The following is a 19,417-nucleotide window of genomic DNA, read 5'->3' as shown; positions in this document are numbered from 1 at the left end:
TTCCATTTGCCTTTTTAATTACCTGTTGCACCTGCATACCAACCCTCTGTGATTCATGCACAGGAACCCCCATGTCCTTCTGCACAGCAGCATGCTGCTTTTTTTTACCATTCAAACAATAATCCTTATTACTGTTATTCCAACCAAAATAGATGCCTCCATGTTAATTAATATTGTACCTCATCTGCCAGACCTTTGCCCACTCATTTAAACTATCTATGTCCCTTTGCAAACTTTCACAATCCTCTGCACACTTTGCTCTACCACTCATCTTAGTGTCATGCCTAAACCTTGACACACCACATGTGGTCCCCAACTCCAAACCATCTGTGTAAATTGTGAATAATTGCAGTCCCAAGACTGATCCCTGAGGCGCACCACTAGTCACTGATTGCAAATCAGAAAAGCACTAATTTATCCCCACTTTTTGTTTCCTGATGGTTAACTAATTCACTATCCATGTTAATGAGGCCCATAATGCCATGCATATTTATCTTATGCAGCAGCCGTTTGTGTGGCACCTTGCCGAATGCCTTTTGGAAATCCAGATACACCACATCTACTGGGTCCCCGTTGTCCACTATGCTTGTAATGTCTTCATAGAATTCCAGTTTATTAGTTAAGCATGATCTGACTTTCATGAACCCATGCTGCGTCTGCCAACAGGACAGTTTCTATTCAGATGCCTTGCTATTTCTTCCTTGATAATAGATTCAAGCATTTTCCCCCCTACAGAAGTTAAGCTAACTTTGTCTATAATTCCCCATCTTTTGTCTACCTCCTTTTTTAAACAGTGTTGTCAAATTTGCTTTTTCCAATCTGCTGGGACTGCCCCAGAATCCAGTGAATTTTAGAAAATTACAATAATTACACTTGCTATTTCTTCCGCTATCTCCTTTAGAACCCTCAGATGCATTCTGTTAGGGTCAGGAGACTTGTCTACCTTCAGCTCCATTAGCTTGTTCAACACTACATCTTTCATGATAATGATTGTTTCCAGGTTCTTACCTACCTTCAACTCCTTATCAATGACTGGCATGTCATTTGTGTCCTCCACTGTGAAAACTGACACTTGTTCAATGCCTCAGCCATTTCCTCATATCCCATGATTAAATCCTACTTCTCATGCTCTAAAGAACCAATATTTACCTGAGCCAGTCTTCTTCATTTTATATATTGATATGCTAAGCGTGTAAATTGGAACAGAACTGGTGGAGGAGAAATCCACATGAGCATGTTGCTGAGGAACAAGTATGTCACAATAAACAGAACCTCAATGTCCAGAGTAATGAAGTCTGAGCAGGAGGCACAGAACAAGTTTATGACTTCAAAGAGAAAGAGAGAGAAAACGAAAGAGATGCAGAATACAAATGGATCAACAATTTTTTTGTTCAAAATTAAAATACTGGTGAGTACCGAAGTTGTCTCTCGTGGCATTTGCATTCAGTCAGAAAGCAGCTGTGAAGAACATCCAGAACCTTTGGAAACTTCAGAAGAACAGATTCCCACTGGGTAACTGGAAGCCTTAAAGATATTCTTTAATGGTGACAGTTAAAGTGATGTACACACCTACCGATTTCTCTGCTTCAACTATGACAATACATAGCCATGGGCACATCAAAAAGCAGCATGCAGAAGTTGCAGGCTCAAAAGAAATAAGTGAAACTTTCGGCAACTCATTCATTGAACCGATCATATTTAAAGGATGTCAATTGCCTGTTTCAGGCAATCAAGCTGATAGATCATTTACAGGCTGACCTGAAAATTATATCTGGTGGGCCATGGCTATCAATCATCCACAGTCTACCCCATCCGGATTTTCAATTGCCAGCTGCCTATTTTTCAGGTTTGAAAGCAGGAGCACGACAATTAAAAATCAACCCACCCCATACATCTATTTTTGCTAGATTTTCTTGAATTGATTCCACTTCACAAGAATCCCATCTTTCTCCATTTATATAATGTCAAGTTAGCATATAGATCATTCCCAAAGCTGCACACCTGACCTCTGTAATGACTGGAATAATATTTATTATTTCTAGTTTTCTGGAACCAATCCCATATCACAAACAATGAATAGCTTCCACTACCACAAGCTTTATCTGTTCTAATTCCTTGATGTATGTTTGGAAACGTTCCATCCTATCCTCATAATTCAGAAGTTCACCTATTTTAGCTCTTTAAATGATCATTTAATTCCTGATAGTGGCATGTCTATGTTGTAAAGGCTTCAATAATATTCCCTATCACAACACTGCTACAATGAGATGTTACTGCACCAGTGTTTTTTTCAATGTCATTATCATGTGTAATTGATTATAAATAGCTATGGGGTAAGTACTTGAAAATTACAATATAATTAAATTCCTGTGAATTGAGGAAGTCAGAATTTTAAAATGTGTTTGAAATTAGTCTAAAAATATACATGTATCATGTCCCAAATGTATTAGAAAAATAACGTTAGAGAAAGGGTGTCATCCATTCTTCCCAAAGCGGTTCATGCTGCAGCTGGCATCAAAGTAACATCCTCGTCTTCAGAAACAGCAGGATACCTAGGGTCTCAACTCAAAATGTGATAGAGTCTACCACCCACAAATTGTATTCTCTCTGAAATCTTGCCAACCATAAACAATGGATATCTCCGGATTACTGATGAAGACTAAATGTTATATTAAACACACTGGCAGTGTAGCAACAACTATGTTGCACCATACTGTTTGCAGCCTCAATTCAAGCTGAGTTCTTGCTTTCACATGCCTCATTGAAAATGGCATTGAGAAACTCTAAATGCCTCATCAGCAGTACAATTATCAAAATACTGTGCAGCTCTTGTTGGCCACTCATACATATGTCCTGGTATAGGGCACCAATAAATAGAAGTTTGATAGTGGAATGACTGCTTGTCCTCTTCCAATGGAAGTAATGCATAGCATGAAGAGATACTCAATTGTGGAAAGATAAATTAAAATAAATGCATAAGATTGAAATTTGCAATAAAAACATTAAAAATCAAAGCAGGTTAGGTCGCATCTGCATGGAAAGACAAAGAGTTGATGTTTCATGCTCTGTCTTCTTCAGCATGATGCCACTACCAACCACATCTACCACTCTCCTCCCACCATTTCAAAGGGTCTATTTCCTCTGTGATATTCTGGTCCACTCTTCAGTCACCCACATCTTCCCTGCCCTTCTCACAATACCTTCCCATGTAACACTTAACCCCTCCTTCACCATCCAAGGCCTCTGCCTCCTTTCAATGCAGCTACCATATTCAGTGCTTGCAGTACAGTCTCCTCTGTAACAGACAGACCATTGTGAACTGGTTGACTCAGGAGTGAGGGTTCGTCAGCTGTGAATTTCACAGCATATCAGACATACTCTGTTCAGGCAAGTGAATAATAAGTATTCAAGCTCTCTTTGAGTGCCTCTTTTATACATTCTTGGAAGGGGAGAAACAAAATATCTGTAATTTTTCTATACTGAGTGAGTAGGTAGGGACATGATAGTCAGCCTTCTTGTTTAACATCATTTTCTTTCCATTTGAAGTTTGTTTGACAGTTGTAGGTGTTACATTCCATTGGTTCAACCCTGGAGCAAGCCAACCTCTGAATTTACACCTGCAGTCACATTGTCTCCTTAGCAATTCGTTTTTTTAAAAGAATAGACACTTTATAAATAATGCAGTGGTATTTTGGAGTCCAACCTATTGTATAAAAATTGACGTATTAGATTCAATCAACATTATGCATTGTTTGGGACCACAATATATATAATTTTCAATCTTCCTGCACATACTTCTAATGCCGGTGCCAATGCCCTCACAAAGATGGCATTTAGATCAAAATGTGTGTGGACAGCATGGATGTCATTTTGGTAGAAAATTACAAGCGCTACTGAGCCCAACTTTGTGACCAAGGCTGGTGCACTTATCCATTATTACAGCATGCATTATTTTGCACAGTACATTGGCATGTTTACACATTGCATGAATTTGTAAATAAGAGAATATCTCAATTACAGTGTACTATTTTGCATTCTCCTTCAGTTTTCTCAGAACTTCTGGTTTGAAAACATCCCCTGAATGCCACACAATAATTTGCTTGTAATACTTTTACAGTCAAGAGCCTATTTATTCTATTTGTAACTGCTGATTGTACATAACTTTAGGCTGTAAACATAAAGGAATCAGGATGGAGACAGGGTGACTTGGCCATTGGAAATGCATTATTTCAGTGGCTCTTCTTTCCTAATGTGGCACAAAATAATTTGAATAATCCTGCTATTTTTCTCCTTCACCATCTCATTTGTTAAACCCTTGCTAATGTTCCTCCATGTAAGTGCGTCATTTTTGTACACATTTTTGTACACATTATAACAATCACCAATGGATACCCCAAGGTATTGACCACAGACAAGAATTTGAGAAAGCTAGTAAGCTGTATCTCAGCCACTGAAATTGTTTAGAGATAATTTTTATATATTTGATTGAGATAATGAAATAAATTTATGGCTCAGAAAGACTGCCTGCTTATAAATATTATCATAGGCTTCGATACTGAGACTAACTAGTCACATTCCTGTCTCTGGAATAGATTAATGTTGATGAACAAAAGCAATAAACTTGAGGTGTTAATAAAGTAAGTCAGAGATTTATTCACCTCTCAACAAATGTTGAATGTTATCATGATTCCCCTAACCTGCACTCTCAACCTCTTCCAAGATGCTGTGGGTTCATTTAGGCTGACACTACAGTACCGTAATGAGGGAGCAATACATAGTTAGGGAAGCTGATACACATTCACTATTTAATTGCCTATGCCAAGAGTGAAATTCAACACTATTATTCCTTGGCTGTTATAATGCATAATTTTGTTTGATTAGCTAGGTGTCCCATCATTAGTGTTCATACATGTCGGAAAAATCAAATTCAATGCTTTGCTCATGTTCACTGATCAGAGCTTCATCATTTTCACCTCTTTCTTGGACTGGAGCCCTTCATGTGAAATATGAGATAAGACAACTTTAAACAGTACAATAGTTAATTTAAACTATGTATTTACTTAATGTAATAGCCAATCCAGATATTGTTATAGATGGCACATTGCAATGTAGTATGCTACATAAATAAGCATTTTTAGTTTTGAAGAAAATTAATCAAAATTTCAACCAATTTAAGAGTTAAAATATTCCAAAATTACAAGAATGCTAAATAAAGCATCTTGTCAATCAAATCATAACAGATATTAGACATAATTGCCTAGATTTTCTGATTGGCCTCATTAACTGACTTCAAATAATTAATTAATAATCATGTTAAGATTCCTGGAAAATCTATACTAGTGTATTGACTGTAATTCAAGACCATAAACAGTTCTATGATAGCCTTGTCCTCGCTTCAACCTCATCTTCAAATTGCTCTGGATCTCCTGCCATTTCCAGGATTGTGGACACCTTGAATCAAATGTTCTTCAAGAATTAGGAGTTGGGAATTTTCCTGATGTTGTAAATGTGCCCCCATTCTCACAGAACCACCACCTGGGATTTTTAAATCCTTGTGGGCAGGTCTGCGACCTGCAGTGAAAACAGGGGAGGCTCACTGGCAAAATAGCCAGGTTAAAAGGGCTCACCTCTGTTCCCAGAGACATTAACCCACTTTCTCAAATTGGTGTAAAGGTTCCCTCACCCCTTTAACCTTCCTATCCCATTGACATCAACATATCCATATCCCTAACCCAGACGTGCACTATCCGCTTTATCAACAAAATTCACACAAGTCCGAAAATATCATTTGGAAATTGTTAAGAAGGTCATAGTCTGGCAAAATAAACAAACACCACTTCATTAAATGTTAGATAAACCATTCTCCACTTCAATAATAAAACCAGAAAATGTTGGCAATATTTAGTGTGTCAGGTAGCAGGAGTGGAGAGGAGAGTCAACATTTCACAATGATCTTTCCTCAGTTACTTTTGCACAATGTTCTTAATGAGCTCCTAAACATGTCAAAGTGATCAAATTTACATCCTACATTATACCTTTGTAAACCCAAAAGGAACAACAATATCAGGCTTCTCGATGTTAATTTACTGTTGAGGTCACATCAATCTGCTAAAGATCATCTTGCCATTTTTAGGAAAATGCAAACAAAAGTGCAAGTGAACTAGGGAAGATGCCAAATGTATGTTTACCCAAATTTATGAATATTACATGGTGGCTCAGTGGTTAGTACTGCTACCTCATAGCACCAGAGACCTAGTTTTGATTCCAGCCTTGAGTGACTGTCTGTGTGGAGTTTGCACATTCTCCCCATGTCTGTGTGGGTTTCCTTCATGTTCTTTGGTTTCCTCCCGCTGTCCAAAGATATGCAGGTTAGGTGGATTAGCCACGCTAAATTGCCCATCGTGTCCATGGATGCACAGACTAGGTGAATTAGCCATGGAAAATGCAGGGTTTGGAGGCAGAGTAGGGAAGAGGATTTGAGTGGGACACTTTTCAGAGGGTTGGTGTGGACTTGATGGACTGAATGGTCTACTTCCACACTGTGGGAATTCTATGATTCATGAATAAATGTACTGCTGTCACAACCCTGATGGCAAAACTGATGGAAATCAAGCCATAGTATTTCACAAGTTGTCACAAATTTGAAAATTACCAATTTAATTACAAGGATGAATAACGTCTGACTGTGACCACTATATAAGTCAAAAAGGACTCATACTCGGTTTCATCAATAAACAAGAAACCCACTTACTGTAAAAAAAACTGTAATTTAGTACAGTTAATATAAATGATTAGTTACTAATATGCAGACTTAAACTCCTTTAGCTAACATTGAAGTTCAGTCACACATAGGTTGGTCAAGACAGATAAGACAAAACCTTTTGCAGGAATATCATGGATAGAAAATATTGACAAAAATGACTAAAGTCCGTGGATCAAGAGACTAAACACAAAGGAATGAGGTGACTTTTTCATAGTTTTTTTGTTAAGTGATGAAGATGCTATCATGTTATTGTTTCCTTCTGCAATCCTCAATTCGGTAGCCGGTAAGTTAGTCCTAGGTGTTTTTCTTGAAGCGGAAGTTCTTTCTTCAGTTTCTTAGTGTTGTTTGTTCTTCCACTCAGATGAAAAATGAGAGAGATGTGACTTGACTTTCAGGAGTTTGAAGGTTTGAGAGCCACCACACTGTTTTCAGTTCCATGCCAAAGTATTCCTTAAAGCCAAAACCAGAGCTGTTGCTGGTGAGTTCCTTTTTTAATTCAAAGACATTTGGTGGCAGCTGATGAAACAAATGTATCAAAAACAGCTTCTCCCAGTCTTCTATGCCTCTTGTGCAACCAGTGAATGAACGCTACATATGATGTGGAGGTTCTAGTGTTAGACTAGGGTGGGCAAAGTCAGAGGTCACACGACATTAGGCTGCACTCCGAAAGTTTGTGTGGTTTCAAATAAACCAATTAGACTATAATTTGGTGCCATGTGACTTCTGATTTCGAACATTACATCGTTCCATTTTTACTTTGCATTGTAAAAAGAAGAGTTCATTTGCTGCAACATGGCAATCCAAATTTCTGATTTTCCAGTTTATATTTCAAATATAATAGATATAGTCCTTCTGATGCCTTCAAACTAATTTACATTATTTGCATGCAAAAAACATTCAATACTCTGCATTCCTTATGTAAAACATTACCCAGGATGGCTGAAGGGCATTTAATAATTCAAGAAACAGAAATCAATGCAAATTGAATCGATTAAAAAAGGAAAACTTCGCATATATTTGCAGCCGTTCCAGTAAGACTGCTGTAGCCAATCTTGCTACTTTTCCCTTTCACCCTGACAATACACAGAATGCTCACCCAAATTATTTAAGTTATCTCTTTCATTACAAAACCAGCCTGGGTTGGTCTTTGCCAGCATGGTGAACAGAAATCCATTTCACTACAGCAATGACCCATGATGAAGATGATGTCTTCTTTCTGGATTCACTAACTCCTTCACATGTTTGGTCCCATCAACTATCACTAAAAATTCCCTTTTGAGCACTGACAAAGAATCTGTGGCTTGATCCAAAAATTAGACTTCAGAAAAAAATCTTTGAACTCCTCTCAATATCTTTCACACTCTGCCAAATGAACTTTTTTAGAATTAGAATCCCTACAGTGTGGAAGCAGGCCCTTCAGCCCAGCAAGTACACACTGACCCTCTGAAGAGTAACTCACCCAGGCCAATTCCCCAATTACTATACATTTGCCCCTGACTAAAGCACCTAACCTATACCTCCCTGAACACTATGGGCAAAATAGGATGAACAATTTACCTAACCTGCACATCTTTGGACACTGGGAGGAAATTGGAGCAAACCCACGCAGACACAGGGAAAATGTGCAAACTCCAAGGCTGAAATTGAACCCAGGTCCCTGGTGCTGTGAGACAAACGTGCTAATCACTGAGCCACCATGCTGCCCCAACTTTACACTAGTGATGGGTAGGTTAAATAGACAATCAATTATTTGGGAAGTGTTAAAAATTCAATATTAAAGATGTGTTGCTACTTACTGATTTTAAATAACAAAATTACATGATTCAAAGCCTTTTGCTTCTGGCTGACAATTTTAAAAAGATTTAGGCACTTGGCCTCACTTTAGAAAAGAGGTATCCTGTTCTCTTTGCTCTTTTTTGACCCTTGAATTATTCACATCTCTCATACATCATGGGATTTTAAAATATCCAAGAATTTGTACATTGCACAAATGATCTTAACAACAGTCCAATCAAAAGATTAAAAGCATTTGTGCAATGGCCTTTAATATGAAAAAAGTTATCTCAAAATGGTTTGTTAATTATTTTCCACACTGGATGTTTGTATTTGGATTTACCTTTACCTACCTGTGTCCCTTGGCATTTATTTGAATACAAAGATTTTAGAAGGGTTTCACCCATAAGATTTGATTTGATTTGATGTATTATTGTCACATACTGTGAAAATTATTGTTATCCAGACAAATAATATGTTATGTAAGCACATCAGGGTAATAGAATAAAATATGGAATATAATGTTTCAGCTACAGAGAAGGTGCATGGAAAGGTAACCTCTAATATATGAGTGGTTCATTCAAAAATATGATAACAGCAGGGAAGGAGCTGTTCTGGGATCTGTTGATATGTGTTTTCAAACTTTTGTGTCTTCTGCCCAATGGAAGCAATGGAAGAGAATATAACTGGGGTGGATGGGTCTTTGATTTTGTTGGCTTTTATCCCCCAAGTCAGCTGAAAGTCTGGATGGAGTCAATGGATGGAAGGTTGGTTTGTGTGGTGGATTGGACCGTGTGCACAACTCTTGCGTCTTGGGCAGAGCAGTTGCCGTACCAAACAGTGATTCATCTGGATAGGATGCTTTCTGTGGTGCATCTATAAATATTAGTGAGAGTCATTGTAGACATGCCAAATTTTCTTAACCTCCTGAAGAAACAGATACATTGGTGTCCTTTCTTGACTATAGCATCGATATGGATAGTCCAGGACAGATTGTTGGTGATCCTTACACCTCGGAACTTGAAGCTCTCAGCCACCTCCACCTCAGGACCATTGATACAGAGAGGGGTGTGTCCTCCACTCTGCTTCCTGAAATCAATAAATAGTTCCACACTGTAGGGAATCTAATCTAATTGTTCAGCTCCTTCGTTTTGCTGTGATTGAGAGAGATTTACAGTCATGCCACTGAGCTCTCTATCTCAATCCTGCACTCCATCTTGTCATTGTTTAAGATCCAAAGCACAACGATGGTGTCATCAGCAACTTGTAAATGGAGTTAGAGCTGGATTTGACCGTACAATCAAGAACCTACATAAAATGTAGTAAGGGACTGAGTATACAACCTGTTGGCCACCTGTGTTTAAGATTAGCGTGGAAGAGGTGTTGTTGTCTATCCTTACCGATTGCGGTCTGAGGGCCAGGAAGTCAAGGATCCAGTTGCAGAAGGGAGAGCAGAGTCCTTCGTCTCGCAGTTTGGAGATGAGTTTTGTTCCAATAATGTGTTTAAGGCAGAAGTAAAGTTAATAAATAGGAGTCTGACAGAAGTGTTCTTGTTCTTCAAATCCAGTGGCTGCATAACATGGATAAATGTGAATTTATACATTTTGGAATGAAAAACAGAAAGACAGAGTTTTATTTAAGTAGTGATATGCTGGAAAATGTGCACATACAGAGAATCTAAGTGGCCTTGTAACAAATCAATGAAAGTAAACAGGCAGGTGCAGCAAGCAATTGGAAGGCAAATGGTATACTGGCCTTCATTACTAAAAGAGTTGAGTTCAGAAACAGCAATGTCTTACTGTAGTTATACAGCGCCTCAATGAGATTGCATTTGGAGTATTGTGTGCAGTTTTTGTCTCCCTGTCGAAGAGAGGACATACTTGCCAGAGAAGGAGTGCACCAAAGGTTTACTACACTGATACCAGAGATGGCAGGACTGTTGTACATAGAGAGATTGGTTTCACTGGACCTGTATTCACTTGAGTTTAGAAAAATGAGAGAGGGGTCTCATTGAAACATTTAAAATTCTAACAGGGCTGGACAGCCTAAATGCAGGGAAGATATTTCCTCTGGTTCAGGAGTCTAGAAGCAATAGTTACATCTCAGGATGTGGGATAGGCCATTAGGGACTGGGATGAGGAAATTCTTTTTCATTTGGATGTGGTTAACCTATGAAATTCAATACCTAAGGAGGCTGGGGAGGCCAGGTCACTGAGCATATTCAAGAAAAATGACCGCTACATGTTTACACATTAAAGGAATGTAAAGGGAATGTGGGAATATGGCATTGACATAGAGGATAAACCATGGTCACATTAAATGACAGAGTAGCCTATACCTGCTCCTAATCATGATTATTGTGACCATCAGATTCTTCCCAGTGAGCATAGGCACAGGTGAAGATGCTGCTGTCCCTCCATTTCTATCACACTGCCTCTTTGCTCAGTCTCAAACATCCCGATATGGGACCTCCATGCATCACAATCAATGGCCTGTGCTTCTCACTGGTGATGACAGATTTAGTACAAAGAGAGGGATGTCTTCAGTGAACCCTTGAAATGTTAAATAGAACAGTTCTCCTTTAAATACAATGTCATTCATCCAGGAAATGTGACACATCCAACGCTGATGATGGTGGCTGTTCCCCAGATTTCAATGTTTGTGATTTTGTCGAGTCAGTGGATCTTGATGATGCTGCAGAAGGGAGCGCAATAGAAGTGCTCTGGAAGGTATAAATGGTGGTGGCACAGGATCATGATTCAGCACCATACTGAAGGGTATTGAGATCTATAGCTTTGAGTGCGGTCTATTCTCATTGGCTGTGGTGGCTCCATATTCAATCCTAGAGTCTGTCAAATGTGTTTTTTTGTTACAGAAAGCATATTGTACTTTTTGTATCAAAGGAGAAGACACTCACTAATTGGGTAAATTGCTTGACAGCTTCCAGTTTGGCTTCCCTCAGCGCTAATGCTTCGTGGTCTACATATTTCTTGGGGTGCACGGTGATGCAGGACTTCATTCTCTTCTAAAATGTTTTTGAGTCCCAAAAGGTGTGCGGCCTTGGAAAATGTGTTATCTTATGTTGCAGTTTTGGCTGACTGTGACTGACAGAGTGTAGTCATCAGTAGAAACAAGTTCCTGGGTGAATTTTTCCTGTGTCTTTGCATGAGCCTGAGGATGCCTGAGCTTCAGCAGGAGACATAAACACCTTCCTGAAGGCCTTGTTGCCTGCTGCAGCATCATGCTGAAGAAGATGGTGAATAAGATCAGGGCCAGCACAGATCTTTGCTTTTCCTCTATTCGAAATTTGGATGAGATGCAAGAGGTGGCTGAACTGTTTGACTTGACCTTACAGATTTTCGTGAAACTGTTTCACTATGGTCAGAAACTGGTTGAGCTTCCAAGTTTTTCTAGGAGTTTTTAAAATCCAACTTTGGTCACGGTGTTGAATGCCTTGGTGAGGTCTACAAAAGTGATGTACAGGCTTTTGCTTTGATATGAACAATGTCACCAATGTCAGTGAACAGGTGGGGCTATCTGGAAGTACAATCAATCTGACTACTTCCTAGAAGGAGATCAGCTGAAATTCCTTGTAAGGAAAGCAGAGTATGAAGAACTTTATGACTCGCAAGATTACAGAGCAGGTTTAAAGGGCTGATTGATTTATTTTTCCTCCAATTTCATATGACAGTTGTGTAGGCTGATGAGAAAATTTGTGGGATCTGTCTTGTTTGTGTCTGCCAATTGACATGTCATTTGTGGTTTGTATTTGACAATACTTTTCCTGTTAATTCATGTTTATCTCAAGTTAATTCTGGATGTTAAAAATATACAACAGATAACATTTGTTCTGATTGAGGTTCACTGACTTGAAACTAACCTTAATTTTCTCTCTAAGATATTGCCAGGCCTGTTGTGTTTCTCCAGCAATTTTTGCTTTTGATTTACATTTCCAGCAAGTACTGTTCTTTGTTTTTATTATGGAAAAGGTTTAGTGTTTGCTTTGTTGACTCTTGTATTGCAAAAAAAAATGTTTGTTTGAAACTTTGTTGGAATTTTATGATGTTATTCTCTCAGAAAATATCTAGGATTTCAAATTTTGTCTAAATGTATGACAAACATTACTTATACAAGTCAAATAGACTGTAACAATAGAGACAATATGCTGGTTCTTATATTCTTGTCCCAGAGAAACGATCAGATATTTCTGTGGCCAACACATAGTACATTCAGTGTCATCCAAACAATTGCAACACTGCCAGTTATTGAAACTTTTAAAAGAGAAAAAGTGATTTTTAAAAGAGGAAAATGATACATATCCACCCAAAGCTAAGGAAAAGAAAACAATTCAAACTAACTGCGTGGCATCTTTCAAGAATAAGTTGACATGACCTCTGCTTTAATATACAACAATAATAATTTCTCTACCGTGGTCCTGCTGAAACTAATACTGAACATTTACATATGATAATCATGCTCAATTAAGTTATATAAAAATATTGTTGCAATGTTACAAACAACAGATAGAGAAAATAAAAATCAAACCCTGCAATGACTCGGGATGGAATTTGATATGGCTGTTTGAAATACAGATCTATCTTATGGAATGGAATACTCTAAGTTTTCGGAATGTATTACTATATAACTACTCAGGAAACAAGCCTGACAATGTCAGCAATCAGTTCAGTTTATCAAAAAACAAAAGTGATGGCTACTTGATTGTCTAAAAAATGGCTCAATATCTCTGCCTGCCAGTCTGGAGAGGTTCTATGAAATTCCTGCTGCCCTGCTCGGCCAAGCATAGAGGAGTTTAACAGGAAAATTGAATTGCAATGGGAGCAAATTTCAGTTGCAATCTCAACAAGTTTGGATGGCTTTCTCCAACTGAACTATTCCACAAATCAGAGACAATGGTGCATAAAAACCACAAGCAAGCTGTCATGATGAAAAATGACAAAAATCCTAGAGAAATCCAAAGGGAGATATGGAATTTAACAGGCTCCATAGCCAATAAGTATCAATACCTCAGTGAGCACCAAGACACTAATTCAGCCTCCAGAACAGTGAATTAATTTGTATTTCTCAAGATCTACTTCCCTTGAAATATATGTTTCACATTCAAGTGGGTAAGCTTTTGTGCTGTTTCCCTCTCCCATTTTATTTCGTCACACTCTCTGCCTGTGGCAATCCACTCCACACTAATTTTAATTGGCAAGTTCCTTGAAATAAACGGAACAAAGCATAAAGAGAATATTCAGTTGGAATGGCTGAGTACAATTATCAGCAAAGATAAGCAATCCTGCCCCAAAACAAGGAACCTCTTGTACTTCATATCAATCTCAAAATATTCTCTCAAACAAATCAGCAAAAAAAGGTCAAACGTACAAGGAGGAAATTAGTATCTGTAAGGGAAAGATACTGAAGTGTTGCACTCTTTGAGGAGAAAGTGAGGTCTGCAGATGCTGGAGATCAAAGTTGAAACTTTATTGCTGGAACAGCACAGCAGGTCAGGCAGCATCCAGGGAACAGGAGATTCGACGTTTCGGGCACAGGCCCTTCTTCAGGAATGAAGTGAAACATTAAAAACTGAATTTCTGGCTACTAATTAACTTCCAATTTCAGAATTCCAGCCTAGCCATATTTCTTCTTCCCTGTTTGGAAAATGGATGATACATTTGTAATAAATGTAGAAACTGAAAATCAACATTCATACATTATCAGTTTGAGTGAGTAACATTGTGAATATGTACATAACTTGAGTATTCAATAATCACAGAAAGCAGAAAATATTGTGATGATCCAAGAAAAATAAATTCCCAACAATAAGGCTGCGATCCATATAGTTTGGAAACATAGAAGCTTTTTAGTAATGTATCCTTAATTTTCTTCAAGTATGCATTTTTGTCAAGGTAGAACAGTAACCAACAGCCCCTAATGATAGAATCAGATATCTGTTGTTGCTATGGTGCAGCACCAGGTCCTGAATGATCATATTCAATGAATGTTATTACCTGGTTCACAGACTAACCTTCAATGTATAAACAGCTCTTATACATGTTCAAAAACTAGAAACATGATTAATTCTAATGCTAACCCACACCCATACCCTCCACCTCCCCCACATGGTGTTTCTTTTTATCGCAATTACTTATTTGGTTCATGGAACAACATGAATATGAATGAGTTTGATGAGATATGGTGCAATCTGACACAACACAATACAATACACATTCACTGCAACCATCTGTGATTTCCATTGTCAGGCAATGTTTCAGAATCACATTTCACAGTTAAAAAGTAGGTGCAGCGTTGTTGCAACTCCATGTCACAAGTCACCACAACTCATTTCTTTGTATGTGCCTTGCAGTTTCATTTGACTCCTGCTCTTTGTGAGACTGATTGGAGTCATTAGGCAACTCTGCTTTCAACTTTTGAGCTACCCTGGAATGAATCTCAACCCATTGCCACTCTTGGGAAAGGAATATTGAACTCAAGTATTTCTCATAAATTCACAAACAAATAAATTGGTCTGGAAATCATCATAACTTTCATCATAGAGAAGTATCAAAACTTGTGCCATGATGAAACTAACTTTCACCTCAACGTCTCAATCAGGGTTTCACTTCACCCTGCCCCCAGCAGGATTGCAGTTTCTTTCCTTCATTACTGGATGCAAACGGCAATAGGGAAACTAATCCCTAATCTAGGAGGGTCCTCTTCCCATTTGCACCAATGATGTGGAGGAGCTGGTGTTGGACTGGGGTGGACAAAGTTAAAGTCACACAACACCAGGCTATAATCCAACAGGTTTATTTGGAAGCACAAGCTTTCAGAGGGCTGCCCCTTCATCAGTTAGCTGTGGAGCAGGACCATAAGACACAGAATTTAGAGCAAAGAAATTACAGTGGCATGCATCTGAAATGATATATTGAACAAATGTAGATTGCTGTTAAGTCTTTCATCTTTTTGAATAGGCTGCAGATTGCGATTCATTAATAGGTAAATCCCCGAACTTCTTTTAAGTCACATTCTCGAGATAACTTAAGGTTTTATTGAAAAAAGGTGATATCTCAGCTCAGACAATGCATTAAAGGTGTGAGGTTAGAGTCTGTCTGTATTCCAATCTTGAGTCAGACTGGTTCTATTTCCAAAGTGGAACTTATAACATATTACATGGATTGCTGCCTGCATTGACTGCCTTCAGATTGTGTGCTTTTTGAGCAAAATAGAATGTATCTGCAAATATAATTCTGCTAATGCAAATTCATGTGTACATGAGAGAGAGAGAGAGAGACAGTGCGAGCATCTGCATGTGAGTGTGAGTGCATGTACGAGAGTGTGTGTTTGCATGTGTGCTTGCATGTATGCATGCTTGGTAAAGTAATGCATGAGTGTGATGAAGTATAGGCCTGTGAAGGGGTGTGGGTGTGAGTGTGGGGTTGTATGTGTGTGTGTGAGAGAGCGCGTGTGTATGAGTGAGGGTCTGCATTTGTGTGAGTATGTAAGAGTTTGTGTGTGAGAGAGAGTGTGTCGTGCAGTGGGGTCACCTGTAATGTGACATGAACCCAAGGTCCTGGTTGCGGCCATCCTCATGGATACCAAACTTGGCTATCAGCTTCTACTTGACTACATTGTATTGTTGCATATCCTAAAGTCTGCCTTGGAGGATGGTCACATGAAGATCCGTGGCCGAATGTCCCTGACCGCTGAAGTGTTCCCTGACTGGGAGCGAACACCCCTGTCTGGAGGTTGTTGCGTGATGTCCATTCATCCCGGCCTCAACCAGAGCTTTGATTTCATGTCACATTATAGGTGACCCCACTACACCGACATCCATACACACACACACACACACACACACACACACACACACACACACACACACACACACACACACACACACACACACACACACACACACACACACACACACACACACACACACACACACACACACACACACACACACACAAATACCCGCCACACTCACATCTATGCACACACCCTCTCACACACACTTTACCAAGCATGCACACACACACTCACATATACACTCACACTCACATGCAGATACTCACTCTCTCTCTCATGCATGCACACACACTCATAAGTCTATGGGGTGAATTTGCATTTGTATAATTATATTTGCAGATACATTCTATTTTGCTCAAAAAACACACAATCTGCAGGCAGTCAATGCAGGCAGCAATCCATGAAATATGTTATAAATTCCACTTTGGAAATAGAACCAGTCTAACTCAAAGTTGGAATACAGACAGATTCTAACCTCTAACCTCACACCTTTAATGCATTGTCTGAGCTGAGATATCACCTTTTTTTTAATAAAACCTTAAGTTATCTCGAGAATGTGACTTAAAGGAAGTTCTGGGATTTACATATTAATGAACTGAAACCTGCAACCCATTCTAAAAGATAAAAGAATTAAACAACAATCTAGGTTTGTTCAATATATCATTTCAGTTGCATGCCACTGTAATATTTTGCTATAAATTCTGTGTCTTATAGTCCTGCTCCCCAGCTACCTGATGAAGGGACAGCACGCTGAAAGCTAGTGCTTCCAAATAAACCTGTTGGACTATAACCTGGTGTTGTGTGATTGTTACCATTTGCACCAAGTACTGCATATTTCCAGGGAAACAAGAGGAAAGATGGAGGCTGCCATGGGAAAATGATATGTGGGAGTCCAAGAGAAGAACTATGGAGAGCTTTCTTCTGGCACCAAATATCTACCCGCTGGCAATTCCAGTTCTTGACTGAAACCTCAGTGGCATTCCAGTTGTGATCTTTAGCATGATGTCCACATCTTTAATCCCCTTCCTGAGCTCTCAGAGTGCTGCAGTGACATCACTAGACAATGTGAAATGTGTCAAAAGTTGGTTACAGGATTAATTCTGACCCAGGTGTGGTCAAGCAATGGGCCCAAAACCAGACATTTTAAATTGACACAGCTGGAGAAATCATAGCCGACAGAAAATCAGCCAGACTCTGCGCAGGTTGGGTGAATTGGCCATGTTAAGTTGTCTCTGGTATCCAGGGATTTTCAGGCTAGGTGGATTAGCCCTAAGACATGCAGGGTTACACAGATAGGGTAGGAGTTAGACCTGGGTGGGATGCTCTTCTGAGGGTAGGTGTGGACTCGATGGGCTGAATGGCCAGCGTCCACACTGTAGGGATCCTATGATTCTAAGTTGAACAGCAGCCAGCATTTATGAGCTGGAGAGAATAGTATTAACCAAGACCAAAGAGGTCTCAAAGATTCAGGGGAACCAGTTCCAACCAACCTGAGGATTGTGTATTGGAGAAGTATCAATCAGACTTCCTGGCACCTTGACTTTCAGTCTGTGCCCGAAGACACACACTTTCACCTCTTTGGCATGGCAACATTGAAGGGTCTTGGTGTGACCCCACTGGAAACCTTGAACCTCAATTATTATCCAATTGGCCAAAGGCTACAGAACATTCTGGAAGGACTAGGAGGAGGCAAGATAAAACACACACCTGGAAGCCATCAGTGAAGAGTCGCAGCTAGACTCATGGCAGAAGAACACTTGACAACCCAAAGACCCAGGAAAAGATCCACCCTGACTTAAGAGATCCATCTTCGTGGAAGAGAGCCAGCCGGATGTCATAGAGGAAGGAGATTTAACAACTCAGCTCAAACACATGGATCGTTGCTGGTAATATCCTTCACACATAGATAGAAGTGATAAAGAGTAAATACTGTCAGTATTTTGGAAATGCTCACTGCATGTTTTGAACAATATTTTATTAATAAACCAAATTCTGTGCCCCTTTGCCTCACCAATAAGAGTGCATGGGTAAAGTGTTTTAATGCATAAACTGGTTAAAGTGTCGAAAGTACAAAGAACACGTGGAAATAGATTTGAATTAAGATGGATATGGGGGGTAGATAGAAATTGTGTCCTTCAAAACATTGGCCCAAAGTGAAGAGGCTCAGCCAAAGTGCTCAGGAGGGTAGCTAAAAACGATACATTGATGGCATAAACGCTACAGCAGAAGGTGTAACATGTAGTTTGCTTTCGGAAGAAGGGGTAATGCAGGGAAGATTATCTGAATTGTCCATGCACATGTCTCATCTGTACCTGTAAATGTGAGTGCTAGGGAATTGATAGTCACAAACCAGATGGCTCTGTTAATGTTGGTTCTTAACGTAAGCCAGGCAACCCAAGTGTTGTTCTCACAGACGAATGTAGGAATTCCTAAAGGAGTCTCACCATTACCAATTTAATGTGATTCAAATGAAGGACAAAACAAGAGTGGCAAAGGAAATTGGTTGCAGCCAGATGAAAAAACACAAATGCAGAAATGTCACACTATTCAGAAAAAGTTAAAAATCACACAACACCAGGTTATAGTCCAACAGGTTTAATTGGAAGCACACTAGCTTTCGGAGCGACGCTCCTTCATCAGGTGATTGTGCCCACAATCACCTGATGAAGGAGCGTCGCTCCGAAAGCTAGTGTGCTTCCAATTAAACCTGTTGGACTATAACCTGGTGTTGTGTGATTTTTAACTTTGTACACCCCAGTCCAACACCGGCAACTCAGAAAAAAAGGAAGTGCAAGGGAGTAAAATGTAACTGGAAACATGAAAGTATTATTTGCAACAGATACAATACATATCCCACTTAAAATCTACCTGAATTGGTTACACTCCAGGACTATCAGATGGAAAAAGGAACAGCAGCAGTAAGTAAGTGAGAAAGCTTCAGCTCTCTCTCTCCTGGTTGAACTTTGGAACAATTTTTTTTTCAAGTTTCACACCTCAGTGTTTGGAGTATGTTTGCCAACTCTTAAAAAAATGAGCTATGACCTCTATTCAAAGGTCTCAGTTTAAATG

At 39.2% G+C, this 19,417-nt stretch overlaps 1 long non-coding RNA gene across 1 annotated transcript in view; it reads right to left on the bottom strand.

Moving 5' to 3' along the window:
* The window catches only part of LOC148145312 (uncharacterized), a 92,671-nt gene extending 74,583 nt beyond the window's left edge, over positions 1-18,088 (bottom strand). Inside the window, exon 1 of the long non-coding RNA XR_015761457.1 lies at positions 18,056-18,088. This is a non-coding gene — a long non-coding RNA (uncharacterized LOC148145312). The remainder of the gene's footprint in view (positions 1-18,055) is intronic.
* Between the last annotated feature and the right edge of the window lie 1,329 nt (positions 18,089-19,417).

This window comes from Chiloscyllium plagiosum, unplaced genomic scaffold (genome assembly GCF_037043375.1).
Source record: "Chiloscyllium plagiosum isolate Xiang-an unplaced genomic scaffold, Cpla_swu_hap1 HiC_scaffold_25, whole genome shotgun sequence".
Classification (NCBI taxonomy): domain Eukaryota; kingdom Metazoa; phylum Chordata; class Chondrichthyes; order Orectolobiformes; family Hemiscylliidae; genus Chiloscyllium; species Chiloscyllium plagiosum.
The sequence above is the reverse complement of the archived record's forward strand: the minus strand, read 5'-3'. Positions and strand labels throughout refer to the sequence as shown.